The sequence below is a fragment of the Henckelia pumila genome, chromosome 3 (assembly GCF_033568475.1).
Source record: "Henckelia pumila isolate YLH828 chromosome 3, ASM3356847v2, whole genome shotgun sequence".
NCBI classification, from domain to species: Eukaryota; Viridiplantae; Streptophyta; class Magnoliopsida; order Lamiales; family Gesneriaceae; genus Henckelia; species Henckelia pumila.
In genome coordinates this window covers 201,774,560-201,793,406 of record NC_133122.1, presented here as the reverse complement: position 1 = coordinate 201,793,406, position 18,847 = coordinate 201,774,560, and the positions used below count along the sequence as shown (strand labels likewise).

Here is an 18,847-nt window from a genome sequence, read left to right as displayed (position 1 = left end):
ACTAATTTATGACTGAAATAAAAAATTTGTCGGAGATAGTATTTATCGACGAAAATATATTTGTTGTCGCAGATAGCGACAGATTTAAAACTTTTGTCGCAACATAACGACAGAAATATCATATCAGTCGTTTATATATGACATATTTTAGTGTGTAATTTTTTAGTCATAATTTAACGACTGAAAATATGTGTTGTCGCTAAATTAATGACGGCATATTAAATTTTGTCGGTATATACGACGAAATATTTGTACATTGTCGTTAAGAAATGACAGATAATTAATATACGTCATTATTGAACGACAAGATATTAACTTCCGTCGTTCAATGAAAATATTAAGCTAATTTGCAATTCCCACTCTTTCTTCGCGCCTTTGTTTTACGCTGCTTTTCATAGAATGAGGATTTCATTATCTCCTTCCACCTCGTGTTAACATCTCGCTCTTCTCAGCTCTCTCAGGTATGTGTTTACATTACTCTCGTGCTTCCTTTATACTTTGAATTTACAAAATTTTGGTTTGAGGAAACAAAATTTGCCCCCAAATTTTAGGGCTATCTTCGCCGCAGAACCGACGCTGGCTTAGAAGCATCATTGGTTGTCTCTCCTGCTACCTTGCAAATAGACCGGTACTTACAAGTTTTTTATTTCAGTTTACATATTCATTCATTCTTCCCCCGAATTCTAGGTATTTCTCCGCCCGCCCACGCCGCCGCGCCTCCTCTGTCACCGAACAAAACCTTGTTCTTAAAATTATTTTCATTCAGGTTAACAGATCCATTTTTCTTAAAATTTCAGGTTCTTCACTGCCACCCACGCAGGTCACTGCCGAGAAGCCCGACCATCCTCCGTCTACCCTTACGTTTGCTACTTAAGGTTTTTTTTTTTTTTTTTTTGGTTCTAAAAATTCATAGGATTTCGATTAGATATAAATGATTTTTTCTGAAAAAAAGAATGATAAAATATTTTGGTATAAAATGCTAAAATGGGGTTTTCTAATTATCGTGTGAAATTTGAACAAAATTTCGAGAGTTATATATATATATATATATATATATATATATTATATTCACCTAAATTGTTTTTTTATAAAAAAAAATGTTTAATCCTAATGGTTAAAAAAAATCTTTTAATTAGCGGTATTTGGTGATCTCCATCAAATTCCTAGTAGTCAGAAGCTTATGTTACAATATATAGCTTCAAAATTAGTTGGTCCGGTGATAAATAAAGTTGAAAATATTAATTAATAATAGAATAAATGTAATTTGTCAATTTTTACAACAGTTTGCATGAAAACACGATAGAATTTATCAATTGAAACCTGAAAATAACATGCTATGTGTTTACTTGCTGTTTACTGGATGACAATGTTTTGTAGCTATTGGTAAAGTTTGATTATGTGCGAGTGATTACTGGATGAAAGTAACACTTCTTAATATTAATGTTAGAGTTTTTTAGTACTTGAGTTGTCTCATTTACTATTATTTGGTGTTTTATTTTTTTATTGGTGAGTTGTTCTCTTGATAATTTTATGTAGATGTTTTATATATTATGTAAAAATTGTAAATAATGATTTTGCAATTGTGTTAGGCATTTTAATTTAACCATGGACGATACAAGATCTTGGATGTACCGTAGGTTGGAAAATGGGTTCGTAACTAATGAGTTCTTTAATGGTGTTGAAGAATTTGTGAATTTTGCTAAGATGCATCCTGAAATAGAGACAAGTTCACCAAGTAAGGAACAGATCCAAGACAAGTTCTGCAGCGCCAGAAGCAACAGCCCTGTATTCAGCTTCGGTAGATGATCGAGCAATGGATTTTTGCTTCTTGGAACTCCAAGAAATTGGATTCGGCCCTAAGAATATAACATAGGCCTTAGTTGTAACACCCGGAAATTTTTAATACGTAAATTTGCATGCATAATTAAGGAAAATAATTATTTAAAATTTATATTTGGGTTAAATGACATTTATGTGTTATTATGTGGATTATATGCATGATTTAAATTTATGAGATCATTTAACCCGCAGTTATTGTATTTTTAGATTTTTGAGAATTTTATTGAGATGATCGCGTAGACGGGACCGTGGACGGACGAGATACCAAAATTTTTAGCCAAAAATATTTTATGAGTTTTATGAGTCTTAAAATAATATTTTAAGATATTTTGTCAAAAAATTTTAATATTTAGTTATATATTTATTTAATAATTGATTTTTGGCCAAAATAAGTCATTTTATGGACTTTTATTAAATTTTAAAAATCCCTTAATTTATAATTTCGGGATTTATGCTTTTACATCATATTATTATTTTTATAAGAGAGTTTTAATTATATTTTTTAGGTATATTATCTAGATACATATTATTTTTTTAATTATTAACCTATTATTAAACCTAAACCTACCCCCAAACCCCACCACCATCTTCTTAGCCGACACCACCTCTTCCCACCCCCATTCTCACGTTCATCAGCCTCCTCCACCATTTTTGACAGAAAACTTCAAGCCTCATAGCCGATCAAGCTCTAGTTTTGAAGGTTTTGGTCCGTTCGTCGTCCCGGAGACCCGTAAACGCATCAACTCTCGTCAAATAAATTCAAGGCATGTTTATTTCCTTTCTTTCACACCATATAAGTTAATTATTCATGTTATAGCAGATTTTTAACGTCTCTGCATAGTTTTTTTTGGATATCATGCGAGACCTTGAGTTTTATGGTTGAAAAGTTCATGATCATGGTTATTTGGCTTCACATCTCATGTTCTTCCTTGCATGGACGGTCCAAGGTTGCTGGCTCATGGTTAAGAAGTGTGATAGGGTTCCTAGGGTCGAACCAAGGCAGGTCTAGGTTCTGGTAGAGAGCAGGCCGATCGGGTTTCCTTTGTTGCATAGCAGGTCGGCATTTTACGGGTTCCCGAAGCGTGGCTCGCTAGGGCTGTGTAGGAATTGAGGTGGGTCAAGGCATGGCTCTTTGGAACCGCCCAGACGTGGGCTACGTCTGGGTGGTGGAGCTCCGGCCGGTGGGTGGCCGGAGCTAGCCGGCAGCAGGCCGCAAAGCCTGCTGCTCACGGTCGAGGAGAAGCTGGGAATTTGGGGGTGTCGGGTTAGGTGTTCTGTGTGGGTTCCGGGTCGGGTATGGAGTTTGGGTCGGGTCTGGGTTGTATTGGGTCGGGTCAGTTGGGTCCGGGTTTGGGTTAGGTGGGCCGGGCTCGGGTATTTTAATTTTTAATTAATTAAGAGTTTAATTGGTTTTTGGGCTTTAAAAATTAGTTAAAAAATTATTTGGGCCTCCAAATAATTTTATTTGGACCTTAAATAATTTATTTAAGTTAGCCTAATAATTTTTATGGGCTTGGAAGCCCATGAGAATTATTGGGCCAGTCAGTGGATTTTTGGGCCACTCTAGAGTTTTATTGAATTTAATTAAGTTAGTGGGCTTAATATTTTTATTTAGGCCCAGTTAAGTTTAATTAAGTTATTTGGGCTAAAAATATGATTATTGGGCTTTATTTAAGTTTAATGGGCCTAGATGAGTGACCAGCAGTCTGGACCAACCCATGAAAAATAAATAAGTCCGGAATATATATTTAATTATTTTTATGCATGAAGTCTATTTTAAGTATAAATATATTATATTATGAAAAATTAATTAAATATATATTACGAACATATTTTCAGTGCATGCATTCATGAAATTTCTTATGTATATAATTATGTAAATGATGAGCAATAAAATATATTTTGGTGAAAATTGAAGTATGTGTGACATAGGGGTGGTTTTCCACCATATGATTCGGTAGTTTTACTATCATAGGGGTGGTTATCCACCATATGATTCGGTAGTTTACTACCATAGGAGGTGATTTATCACCGCCATCGTACGTTAGTTTATGAGACTGATCAGTCGACACATGAGCGTCACACTTATGGATAGGACCATCTTTAGGTTTCAAAAACATTGCTTAATTATGTTATATATGATAAAGAAATAATATGTTTATGATTATAGTTATAATTCAATTTATGATTCAGCAGTTTTATTATGTGATGAAAATATTTCCATGCATGCTCATGTACATGTATATGTATTAGTAATTATGTGATGCATTATTTTTAACCTTGTTATAAAGGATTAGACATGTTGAGCCCCTAGGCTCACTACGCTTATATGGTGCAGGTAAGACAGATGACTTTTATGTAGCTCCTACCGGTGGTGAGGACGTATGAGCTCACGGAGCAGTGGACCCCGTGACCGTCGCAGATTCTAGTTGATGTTTAAGAAACATTTATTTTATTATGCTGAGTTTTTAAACAAGTTCTTCTTTTTATTATTTTAATTATGGGAATGTTGAATTATCAAACTTAGTATTTTTATTTCTTGCATAAGGATATTTTCAGTAATTAATTAAGTTATTTTTATGTAGTAAAATTATTTCTTTTATGTTTATACATATATGTATGGGCGTATATGTATAGTATTATTTATAGATTATTTAAAAAAAAAATTCCGCATTTACTAGTAGTAGGCGTTTCATCAGTGGAGCAACGATCATCAGGATTTCCACCCCAATCAGCATCAGTGAAACCATGAAGAGAAGGAGCATCACAGGTACGAATATGTAGACCATAATCAAGAGTCCCATTAAGATAACGGAGTAAGCGCTTTACCGCACCCCAGTGAAGCTCAGAAGGAGAATGCATAAACTAGGAGAGCCGATTTACTGCAAAAGCAACATTCGGACGAGTAACAAGTAAGTATTGTAGACTACCAACCGCCTGCCGGTAGCGAGTAGGATCGGTGGGAGGAGACCCATCATGAAGGGATAACGATCCAGTAGTGGATATAGGGGTGCTCACCAGCTTTGAATCCTGCATATTGAAACGAGCAAGTAGATCCAAGACATACCTTTTCTGAGAGAGAATAATGCCCGATGAGGCAAAGAGAACCTCAACACCAAGAAAGTACGAGAGAGTACCCAAGTCCTTAACAGAAAAACGTGAGGCCAGTTGCATAATAATATCAGTAAAAAGAGGCATGTGACTACCAGTAATAATCAAGTCATCCACATAGACAATAAAGTACACAGTATGCTGCTCTCTACGAAGAATGAACAGAGATGCATCAGCTCGAGAGCCTTGAAAACCAAGCTGAAGTAAGTAAGATCGAAACTCATGAAACCAAGCTCTGGGAGCCTATTTGAGACCATAGATGGTCTTTTTAAGTTTGCAAACATAAGAAGGACAGTTCTTGTCAATAAATCCTGGGGGCTGAGCCATAAAGACTTCTTCATTGAGAGTGCCCTGAAGAAAAGCATTGCTCACATCGAGCTGACAAAGAGGCCAGCCATGTTGAACAGCAAGGGACAGAACAATTCGAACAGTCACAGGCTTGACCACGAGGCTGAAGGTGTCATAGAAATCAATGCCAGGGTGCTGATGAAAACCCTTGGCAACCAAACGAGCTTTATAGCGGTCAATAGAGCCATTAGAGTGACGTTTAATGCGAAACACCCACTTGCAGCCAACCAAGTTCTGAGAAGGTTGGGGAGGAACAAGATCCCAAGTGCCATTATGTAGGAGCGCATCAAATTCAGAGGACATGGTAGAACGCCACTGTCGATCACGAAGTGCAGAGGAGACACAGGTGCGCTCAGTGGACTCAGCTTGTTTGGTGACAACAAGAGAATATCAGGGATTTGGTTTGGTGATGGGACTTTTGGAATGGGTTGTAATGGGATGGTGATTCGAAGGAGATGGATGAGGTGCCACAGGGGCGTGTATGGACGGCGAGGGATCTCGAGCAGGGACCATTCCAGGGTGCAGGATGGGATCCGGAGAAGGGGAAATAGAGGTAGAGGTGGCGGAACAGGGAAAGAACAGGGAGATGGATCAGGATCTGGTGAGATGGACGATGGAGGAGTATTATAGGGAAAAACTGACTCAACGAAGCGAACATGACGGGAAATGAAGATTTTGGAGGAAGACATATCAAGACATATGTAGGCACTTTGAGTGAGAGAGTAGCCAAGGAAGATACAGGCTGAGGAGCGAGAATCAAGTTTATGAGTTGTGTAAGGACGTAACCACAGATAACATAAACATCCAAAAAACCGGGGCTTCTGAAGGTTAGGGGGCCGATGGAAGAGTTTTTCGAAGGAGGAGAGCTTTGAGAGATTTGCTTTGGGCATGCGGTTTATAAGGTAAGTGGCAGTGGAAAAGGCATAAGGCCAGAAATATGGGGCCATGGACACCTGATGGAGGAGAGTGAGACCAGTTTCAACAATGTGCCTGTGAAGACGTTCAGCATAACCATTATGTTCAGGGGTGTGAGGTGGAGTGGTAAGATGAGATATGCCAGATTGAGAGAGAAGATGTTTGAGAGCAAGGAATTCACCACCATTATCCGTGTAAAGAGTGTTGATCTTCTTTTGAAAGTGATTTTCAACAAGATTTTTAAAAGTGGTGAACACAGATAATACATCTGGTTTTCTTTGGAGGGGATAAAACTAAATGTATTTAGAGAAATGATCAACAAAAATTAAATAATATTTGTATCCATGATCCGAGATGACCGGTGAGGTCCAAACATCAGAAAAAAATTAAATCAAGAGGCGAAGAGGAAATAAGAGTAGACGTAAAGAAGGAAAGTTTATGGATTTTATTAATATGACAAGAATTACAATGAAAAATTGAGCTTGAAGGATGCGAAAGTGAAAAAACACTAGAGGAAACTAAATGTCGTACAATATCTGGAGATGGGTGTCCAAGACGAGAGTGCCAAAGGGCCAGTGACCCAGTGGTGGACGTGTAGGCTGATGGCGACGGGGAGGAAGAAAGGGACAAAGGCCAAGTATAGATCCTATCCATACATGGTCCCATGAGGAGAGTGGCCCCCGTGCGTAGATCCTTCACCTGAAAAGAGGAAGGAGAAAAAACAACAGACACATCATTAGTGCGACAAAGTTGAGAAACATAAATAAGATTTTTGCACATGGAAGGAACACATAAAGCATTTGGTAGAACAAAAGACGTAGGAGATGTAGGAAAGGTCAGAGTGTCAATATGCGAGATAGACAAACCAGTTCCATTGCCAACCACAATGGAATCCAATCCATCATATGGAGAGTGAAGAGACAAATTGGATAGGTCAGTGGTGACATGATGTGAAGCACCAGTATCCAGTAGCCACTCAACGGGAGCAGGAGTAGTCATAGGAAGGGAGGCGGTATGGGCCTGTGGGGTGGTGTAAGGTGGTCAGGATGCTGCAGGGTGGTTTGGAGTCCACTGATATGAAGGGCAACGCTTGGCAGAGTGCCCAGTTTCACCACAAAGCTGACAACGCCCAAGGTATGGCCGCGGGGTGGATGATGATGCTGGCGGCCGTGACTGTGAGGGATGATGAAAACGTGGATCACGTCCACGCGATCCACCAGACGGACGAGATGACCCAACAGGGGAGCCGTGCTGATATGGACGGCCAGTGCGGGAGGCAGTGAAGACGGTGGCAAGCACGGGTGATGGAGGCACAACAGCCGCAAGTTATGCTTCAAAGGTGATGAGTTTTTCAAGCAGTTCTTCAAAAGAGATCGGCGTATCACGGGCCTGAATAGCATGAGAAATTTCTTTGTATGTATCATCAAGACCTTGGAGAACCTTGAGAGTGAGATCTTAGGAATCCACAGTAACGCCCATAAAGCAAGAGCGTCAACATTGACCTTGATGCCGTGCATAAAGTCGGTGATGGATTTGGAACCTTTGACAGGGTGAGAGATCTGAGCTTTGAGTTGCAAGATACGACCTCGGCTAGGAGAAGCATATGTTTTTGCCAACGTAGTCCATGCATCACGAGATCTGGTGGACGCAGCGATGAACGGAATCAAAGTGGGTGAAAGTGAACCGATGATAGTGTTGAGAAGCAGCTGATCTTGACGGAACCAGAGAGAGTGAGCAGGGTTGGCAGTGGTGCCGGTAGCCGACGTGAGAGTGGCAGGAGGGCACATGTGTGTGCCATCAACATAGCCGATCAGGTCATAACCAATAAGAAGAGAGTTGAACTGAAGCTTCCATGGTGGGTAGTTTGTAGATGTAAGTTTGATAGGAGCTTGGGCTGCCACATTAATGGCAATGAGAGAAGATAGGGCAACGATGTTAGCCAGATTGACAACTGCGTCGTCCAAAGACATGGTGGAGGGCTAGGGAGGGAGACGTGTAGGTTTAGGGTTTAGAGGCGTGAGCCGTCTAGCTTTGATACCATATAACGTATTGTGAATCAATGATTTATTAATCACAAGAAGATGTATATATACAACAAGTATTGATGATTAGCCTAGATAAGCTCCTAATATAAACACAAATATACAAGGATAAGATCTAAACAAATCACTAAGAATATCACGAAGGATATCTGTAGATATTATCCTAACAGAAACAAAGTGATCTAGTAGAATTCGATTTATTTTTAAATGTATTTTAAATAAAGCGTTGTAATAGGTATATAAAAAAAAACGCTCAAACACAACGCTTTTACAAAAGCGTTGTTGATGACAAAAAAGTGTTGTCTTTTATAAATTTTAAAAAAAACGACAACGATTTCGCATAAAAGCGTTGTGTTTATATTTTTGACAACGCTTTTTGTAAAAAGCGTTGTCTTTCAACTGTTGTCAATGACCATTTTTGTTGTAGTCCTATCTGTACTTATATATATATATATATAATATACGGGATTCCACGTGCACCCGTGCCCAAAACAACTCCGATTGCCTTGAAATTTTCACTATAGGATCGTCTCGAAAATGCGAATACAACGATATATCATATGATACAAATTTCAATTTCGGTGGTCGGAAATGGGAAGATGACCAGAAATTGCATATTTCCGACCACCGAGATTGAAATTTGTATCGTATGATATATCATTGGATTCGCATTTTCGAGACGATCCTACCGTGAAAATTTCAAAGCAGTCGGAGTTGTTTTGGACACGGGTGCGCGTGGAACCCACGCACCCTAGGGTGCGTGGGATCAAAACTATATATATATATATATATATATATATATATATATATATATATATATATATATATATATATATATATATATATATATTCCTATATATAAAGAATCTGCCCCATAGACACCATCTTTTTTTTCTATTCAAATTGTCCTTATGTGATATAGATATTACACTTTTGTTTCTTTTGTTTTTTTTTAATTTCGATATTTTAAATTGTAGTTTAACTCCTCGATAATTTTTACAACTATGATATTGCTTTTATTTGAATATAAATAAAATTAATTACAAAAATATTATACAAGCTATGTGCATCAATAAACTAGTATATAATAAAGCAAGAGGGTTGAATATATAATAACCATCTTTAGGGAAGCTTTTTTTTTAATTCCGAAACTGCCCTTCCACACATTTAATTTCGTAAAGCATGCTAAAATTTTCAGATTTTGTTATTCTAAAAAAACTTATTATATTAAGAATTTCGGATAATCACCAGTTTAATTAGTAAACTATTCCATTTTCCATGTAATTGATATATACATATATATATATATATTTATATATATACACACACGTAAGCTTTCCAAATTCAATGACAAATGAAGGTCATCACCGCTATATTGAAAATTTTGAAATCCCACGGATTTAAAGAATTTAAGAATTTCATACACATTTTGCATTATATATATCGCTACATATCCCTTAGGGTTTCTTCCTTTCCCGTTTCCCTATGAAATTAACGATGGTCCCCCATCCTATAAATAAAATCCAAGCAAACCCATAAAATTTTAAAAATTATTTCTGACCATTTGTTCGATATAATGTACGTAGATAAATGGATTGTCTTTTGTAGTTAATTGGCTCGATCGTACATGATGGTCCACATGCATGCATGTTTCTTTTGTTAATTAAAAAATAAACCCCTTAATTTGGACCACTTTTGGAACAAAACAACTAGGGTTAACAGCTCAAGTTGTACGAAATATAATATATTTCATTCTCATTTACCTAAGATATTGTTTTATACTATAATCACCAAACCTTAATTTTTAAAAAATTTCAAATTTTCACAAAGAGTGGACCACTATTCATTGGTTCTTATGAATAATCTGAGTGCTTGGCTTTTATAAATTCAAAGGGGTATTGTTTTCACTTTAAACTCTTTCCATCTGAATTCAAAGTGTTTGCACGTACCATTTAGTTAGTGATCTTAAATTAGTTATAACACTCTATTATTATTTAGAGATAATTCTTTACGATTCACGTTAATTTATTTCGATCCATTTATAACTAAATATACTACATTCGTCCTAATTGTATAAGTCACATTTCTATTTGTCCCAAATATATAGGCTTATATTATATTTAGTACTCCCCCCGTCACCATTACATAGATCTATTTTCTTTTCCACACATATTAAGAAAAATAATTAAGAAAATATATTTTCTACAAACTTCTTATTTTATCTCTATTTATTGTAATAAAAAATGATAGCACAATTTTTAAAACATAGTTACGTACTATGGGTATATTAGTAAAAGAGGGTTAAAAAATATTATTGAATATGCATGATATATGCCTATATATTTGAGAGCAACCAAAAAGAAAACTCGTCCTATATAATTGGGACGGAAGGAGTAATTTTTTATACTATTTTACTATTTTCTTATTAACAACCTCTTGAAAATTATGTAACTTTTTTCGAATACATTAAATAGGAATAAAATAGAAAGTTTGTATTTAATTTAATTTTCCAATGATTTTTCATAATTTTTGTAGGGAAAAAAGTACTATATAATAGGTACGGAGGGAGTATTTATTAATTTTATGTCAATTTGATTGAAATTTCTTGGGATAAAACCTTAAAATATCCTTATAGTTCCATTGTTTTCCCATTTATGTCCCTCAAAATATTTCGGTGTCATTCATGTCTCTTATTCTAACTTTGATTTCCAATATACATCCCTGCCGTCAACTGTGCTGTTAAGAGATAACGAATTAGTCACGTGCAAGGCACATGAGTCGGGAAACACCAATATACGCCCAAATCGAAGACCTCAACACACTATTCTCTGAAATTGACGAACCCTAATCCCCAAGATCCACCTTTCCCTTTGCTCCAAACCCCATCGGACCACCGGCCATTGGTCGGCGACGGGAAGCGACAGGAACCCAGCAAATTCGAGAGTAGCAAATGTAAGTTTTTTTATGTTTCTTATTCTTTGTTACTTCTTTTTTGAGCTACCGATCCCAATCTAGTGGTGAGATTTCATGGAATCCCGATATTTCATTAGGTATGTTTTGTTTCTCTTTTTGTTGATTCAAAATAGATTTTTCTTAAATATATTGTATCAAAAACGTTTGTTATTGGTTATGTCACCGATTTTGTTATTTTTTGTAGTTTAAAGTGACTAAAAGCTATTGTCGTTGATCTCTAATGTCCAGACGAAGTAGAAGCATCTTGCGTTTCACCCCAGACTATGGTATTTATTCTATTTAGCACTGATTTTGTTATTTTATATGTACTGTTTAATTATTGATTAACTATATAAAACTCTTTTATGTAACTATTTGTTGGACTAAACCTTTGAATTTGTGTATTGATTTACAGATAGCATTGTAGATGATACATTCGTTAGTTTGAAACTAAATTATAATGGAAAAATGAAGGGCACAAGTACATTGAAAGAATATATTGGGGGAAGTGTTGAATATTATGACTGGCTGGATGCAAATAAAATGAAAATGCTTCATTTTTATGGATTTGCTGAGGAATTAGGTTACAAAGACACAGAGGTTCCGGTGTTTTGGCATAAAACAGGTCCTAGTTTGAGTAATGGCAGATATCTGGGGAATGATGCAGAGGTATCGACAATTAAGATAACATCCCAACCAACCAACAAGTCGAGATATATATATATATATATATATATATATATATATATATATATATAGCATATGAATGTGATGATGAGATTGATAGCAATAGTGCAACAAGTTCAGAAAATGAAGAAAGTGGATCAGAATACGATGATGATTACGTCGAAGAAGATGAGTTTCATGATAGTGATTATGAGTTTGAGGAAGATGATTGGGCTTTTGACAGTAATGTCGATCATGATGTGGGAATGTTGAATGATGTGGTGATGGTAAATCCAGACATTCCTAATAATGTTTTAGCTGAGATGCAGAATGAAGAAGGCGATGATAATTGTGTTGACAGTGATGACTTAGATAGTAATTTGGATTCTGATGATGGTGATGGTAAATCCAAGAAATTTCCAATTTTCGACCCAATCAAGGATGCAAAGAATCCTGACTTGAAAGTTGGAATTATTTTTAGCTCAAGAGATGAGGCTAAATTTGCAATTGAAAGTCATTGTGTTAGACGGGGAAAGTCTGTGAAGTTTGTTAAAGTTGATAAGCAGAGGCTTAGGGGTCGGTGTACGGTTGAAGGTTGTGATTGGGTGATTCATGTGTCACCAATGGGTCGTGATAGTTGTTGGCAGATAAAAACTTTCAAATCGGAACACAAGGGATGTTTTTGGCATAGCAAGAATAAAAATGCTACTTGTAGTTGGCTGGAAAAAACTTTTGTGAAAAAGTTTAAGTCGAACTCAAAGTTGGGCGTCATACAATTCCAAGACCAGGTTCTTAATAGCTTGAAATTAAGTATTTCAAGGAAGAAATCTTATATGGCTAAGAGGAAAGCTCTTGAGTTGCTACAAGAAACTACCACGCAACAATTTAGTAAGATTAGAAATTATTGTCTTGAGTTGAAAAGTGTCGATCCAAGTGCGTCGGTTATCTTAAAACTGACTGAGGATGATGATGGGCCAAGATTTCAGCGCATGTATATCTGTTTTTCAGCGTGCAAGGAAGGTTTTAAGAAAGCGTGTAGACCTCTGGTAGGTGTTGATGGATGCTTTCTGAAGACTGAAATTTGTGGACAGTTGTTAACAGCTGTTGGGCTAGATCCCAACAACAACATCTTCCCTATTAGTTATGCGATGGTTGAAAGAGAGACCAAAGATTCGTGGATGTGGTTTTTACAGTTACTAGACGCAGACATAGGCTTTGGAGATGGATTTGGTTGGACCTTCATATCTGACAAACAAAAGGGTCTAATTCCAGCATTTGAAAGTTTGTTTCCTGCTGCGGATAATCGTTTTTGTATGAGACATTTACACACCAACATGAAAAATTATGGTTTCAAAGGTATGTCAATTAAAAATGCACTTTGGGCAGCTGCAAAATCAACAACAATACCAGAATTTTGACAGAGAATGGAGGAGATGAAACAGATTGATGAGAAGACACATGAGTGGTTGGATAAAAAACCAAAGGAACAATGGTCGAGGTCACATTTTGCCAATACCCCCAAGTGTGATGTGCTATTGAATAACATGTGTGAGTGCTTCAACAGTTTCATTTTGGCTGCAAGAGACAAGCCGATAATTTCAATGTTTGAAAATATACGAAATTTGTTGATGGTCCGATTTCAACTTAACAGAGAGAAAGCTCAGAAATGGGACAACACGATTTGTCCTAAAATTCGAAATGTGGTGGCAAAGATATATATGGATGCGGCACAAAATATCCCACAACAAGCCGATGATACACACTTTCAAGTCAATGGACCATCTGGTCAACACACTGTCGACTTCGGTACGAATTCTTGCAGCTGTAGAAAATGGGACTTGACAGGCATCCCTTGCCAACATGCGGTGTGTGCCATCTGGTGTAAGCATCAAGATCCAATGGATTATGTCAATCCATATTATGAAGTCGATAGATATAAGAGATGTTATGAGCATGCTATTCTCCCCATCACTGGTCTTGATCTATGGCCAGAATGTGAATTGGTACCTCCGCTACCACCAGTGTATACAAAGAAAGTTGGCAGACGATGTAAACTGAGAAGAAGAGAAGGAGATGAAGTGCCTAGTGGAACACATCTGCGTGGAGCTAAAAGAATTACCAAGTGCAAAAATTGCTGAGGAGATGGGCATAACAAAAGGACATGCAAAGAAACAAGGGAGCGTGTGGATGAACATCCAACACAACAAAGTCAATCAACATTGATAGTATCTTCAAAGCCAATTGCAAGGAAACTTCAGGTAAGTTGCTACATGTCTATAAGTAATTAACATTATCTATCAACACATTGACATTATTAATATGAATTTCATTTCTGTTAAATCTATCAACACAGGTTCGAAGGCCATCCTCACAGGTCAATATGAATTTCATTTCTTTTACGTAGCTATATGTCTATATTTTTTATGTCTACTCCTAAACCAGTGAATGTATGATCTATTTTTGCAGGTCATGCAGAACCCTGTGTTCGTGAAAGGGGGAAAAAACTTCACCACTGTTTCAAAACTAAGAGAACTTGTTTCTAATCAAAAGAATCAAAGCCAACCAGTTCCAGTCAGAGAAGATTCAAGGAACACTTCAGACCAGGTTGATATGAGGGCTACTCCAGCACCAAAAAGAAGTACAAGATCAAATTCAAATGCTTCGATAAAGAACTGACATATGAATCTCGGAATCTAGCACTATATTTTGCAACACAGCATATGACTTTAGTGTATCCAAGCTTTTGGTGATGTTTGCTTTTGGATATGAACATTTATTTTGGAGGAGATTGTGATGTTTGCTTTTGGATATGTATATTTTGGAGGAGATGGTGATGTGTAATTTTGGTTACATTAGACGGATACATTTGCTGTCAATTGATGGATACATTTGTTGTGCTAGGTAATATTTTTTGTTGTGATTTTGAGGTTTTATGATATTTAAGGGAAAACTCTATCATGAATTTTGGTTATTTTATAACTATGTTTGCTTTAAAAACATATAATCAATCATTAGAGATTAAACAAAATAGTAGTGTTCATTCATTCAACACATAACATAGAATTTCAAGTCTGTTACATTCTTCCATCATCAAATTTTGCATGCATCCAAATAAAAAAAAACTAAATTCACTACACCATGGAACCCTATCAATTAATCACTGTTATGAGCAAAGTCCATTTTCTTCTTATCATCTTCATAAAGCTCAGCGATCTTAGCTGCATTACGACGGTATGCATCAACCAAATCCAGTTGAATTTTTATCATCTTCCCTAGTTCTTCAATCTGACTCATTGTTTCACCAGAGCTTGAAGATGCAGTTGCATTTGGAACCGAAGTTGAGCTCGAACTACTAGAACGATTTTGGGCAGTAGGGGCAGAGAAAGCATGTTTTTTCGTTTGGTATGCATAAGATCTCAATGCATTCTCTCTAATGGGAAATGATCTGTGCAATGAACCATTATATCCATTAACTTGCTCCCAACATTCTTCCCAACTATTATAAATACCGGGGATATATTCTTCAAAAACCACATATGTTTTTCCCTACATTTCAATAAAAAAACATTTCAAAACATAAATTATACTCAAATAATATAGATTGTCAACATTCGAATAGGAAGCTGAACATCGAATCAAAGCGCTAACCAATATATCGTACAGAAAGCAAGCTACGACACTGCTGCAATAATGTAAACAATAGCGTCAGCATATACACATATACACGATACAATCCCATAAAGGCATCAGTATGTCTACCACTTGGAGTAAGAAATACAACTCGTACACATATCAGAAAACTTGCTGCAAAATATGAAACATTACTTTTCAAAATAACCTGAATCTATTTTGAATCAACAAAAAGAGAAACAAAACATACCTAATGAAATCTCGGGATTCCATGAAATCTCACCACTAGATTGGGATCGGTAGCATAAAAAAAAAGTAACAAAGAATAAGAAACATAAAAAAACTTACATTTGCTACTCTCGAATTTGCTGGGTTCCTGTCGCTTCCCGTCGCCGACCAATGACCGATGGTCCGATGGGGTTTGGAGCAAAGGGAAAGGTGGATCTTGGGGATTAGGGTTCGTCAATTTCAGAGAATGGTGTGTTGAGGTCTTCGATTTGGGCGTATATTGGTGTTTCCCGACTCATGTGCCTTGCACGTGACTAATCCGTTATCTCGCACAGTTGACGACAGGGATGTATATTGGAAATCAAAGTTAGAATAAGGGACATGAATGGCACCGAAATGTTTTGAGGGACATAAATGGGAAAACAACGGAACTATAAGGATATTTTAAGGTTTTATCCCAAATTTCTTTAATTTTATATGTATCTATACGTGTGTGTAGGGGTGTTCATCAGCCGGTTCGGTTCTATTTTCGGTTTTTTGTTTCAGTTTTTTTATTTTTGTTTTTAGAACTATATAATCCGATATCTGAACCGTTTTTCTTCGGTTCGGTTTGATTTTCTACTAAATCGGTTTGGTTATTTCGGTCGATTATTTTGATTTTTATATAATTATTTTAATTAATATTATAAATATATTTTAAAATATAATATGTTATCTTTTAAATGATTTCTTTGTAAAACTTTTAAATTCAAAGTCTATATGACTTAAATAAAAAACAATAAACTAAAAATTAATAAAAATGATTCTTTATTCACTAGATATCATCTCATAAAATATCTAATATAAATAATTATATATATAAAATTAGTAATTTTATAAAATTTTGGTTTTTTCGGTCGGTACGGATTTGAGATATAAAATCCGAAATCGAACCAAATAAGTTTCGATTTTAACATTTATAGCCGAATTTCAAATTTCGATTTTTGGTTCGGTTCAGTGTTTGGTTTTTTGGGTTTGGATTTACGATTTTTTTTGTTTTATCCGAAATTTGAACACCCCTACGTGCATGTGTGTCTTTCGAATAGTACTAGCTCCTACAATAAAACCCAATACTGCATACATTTGGACGTGAGTATTAAATTGAGTGCCACTTCAAATTTAAATTAAAAACCTTGGAGTTCATGGTATATATATTATATATATATATATTTGCAATATTAGAAGTTTAATTTCTTTCAATAATTTTTATAATATTTTACATATTTTTTTGAAATTAAATATTAACATCCAATTAAAACTTTCTACTTTACTGTACGTATTAATAAAAAATAGTTCAATCTAGAGATCAATAACTTAAAAAGTAAAGAGCTTTCATGCAACTTAAATTGTATATAACTCGATCTTAAGAGAATACTTCTTGTGAAACGGTTTGATGAGTCAACCTTAACTATATTTACAATTACAAAAAATATTTTTAATGATATTTGTGTCATAAAATTGGCTCTCTTGCGTGAATTTTTGTGAAGTACTCTTAAAGTGTAATCCGACAAACCCATGGCTTTCAAATCCAATCTGTACTAAAGGGTTTAATTTGATCGGTCAAATGGTAAATAATATGATCGTACATATATCTATATATATAATACATAAATGTAAATAAACATCGAGTGCAAAAAAATATGAGCCGTCAGATACAGACATGCAACATATGGGCACTTGCATAGACAAGACCTTCTAACAAATAATGATTTTTTAAAAAAACGATTTTATGTTTGGATAAGTACAAAAGATTTTTTTATGTAAAAAGATATGGCAAAAATTCAAAAATCTTCGTCTCTTTTATTTCCTGTGTTTTTTTTTTTTTATAAAAAAACTTTTTTGGGCCTTTTGTTGTTGGTTCTCTCAAACAACTTAAAAAATATAGATTGCTAGCCAAACATAACTTTTTACATATTTTTTTAAAAGAAAAATTTTCATCGCAAAAGCACTTCTGTGTCACTCAAAACACACTTCTATATTTAATAATTATAATTTAATTAAATAATTAAATAGTGAAACCTCCAAATGTCGTAGAATGGCCTTTTTTTTGTTTTTGGAATCGAGGGTGAGTTTGTTATCTTGAGTCTCCAATTCGAGAGTTTGTTTTAAATTTCAGGCTTTGAGTAACTCCATTTTAATTACAAAGTAGTCTTCCTCGTCATGCCTGTTTCAATATTGATTAGAATTTCAAAACAAACAAAGAAATAAAAATATGATGATTTAAAGACGATGTCAACAATTAATTAGACGTACAGCAAACCAACTTTAATTTAATTTAATTTTTTAAAAAAATGGGGCAGTCTCCATCCAACATTCAATTATAAACCCCCAATATTATTTTTCCAGAGTTCCTAAAAACTTTAAATTATGCAATTAAGCGACAAGCAGGAGAACCCATATAGAGAAACGGAATAGAATATCAAGTACGAATTAGTTGCCACCATAATCATGCATAACAGACTGGCATGGCTGGTTTCTTTAATTAAATAAGATAATAAATTTTAATTTAAATGGCTTTAAATATTCAATCTATAAAACGAGTACGAGTTCATTACAGCAAAAACGAGAGACTTAAAAGCATAGGTTACTGTTATTTGAGAAATATATATATATATATTATATATATGATCATAATATGTAATATTTGATTTAAAAATGATGAATTTTCACCATTTCTTGACTTCCCATTGCTTGGATCGATCTGTGCCTATATTTAAAGTTTTTCATTCAATACACCCCAAAACCTAGATTGGTATAAGCTTTCTTTTCTTTTGGCCTAAATATTTTATTAGGGTTCAAAGATATATAGTAGCTGAATAGGGAAATAAATGAGGGCCCTTATTTTAGGCATCACATCGTACGAATTGTTCCAAACCTGTGGCTCAAAACCAGACATTAACGACTGCACCCCCCCATGTCCAACCGCCACTCGACAACGCAATTCACCCACCCAACCCAACCCCCTACCCACCCCCTACCTCCTTTCTAGTTTCCACTTCACCTATGACCTATATCTTATTCTTATATATATATATATATATGTGTGTGTATACATTCATATATACATGGCACACACA

At 35.4% G+C, this 18,847-nt stretch overlaps 1 long non-coding RNA gene across 1 annotated transcript; it reads left to right on the top strand.

The window, feature by feature from the left end:
* The first annotated feature begins 314 nt into the window (after window positions 1–314).
* Window positions 315–993, top strand: LOC140886262 (uncharacterized). The gene is made up of 3 exons (XR_012151495.1): window positions 315–461; window positions 552–628; window positions 798–993. It is a non-coding gene; the product is annotated as an uncharacterized lncRNA (long non-coding RNA).
* The last annotated feature ends 17,854 nt before the right edge of the window (window positions 994–18,847 follow it).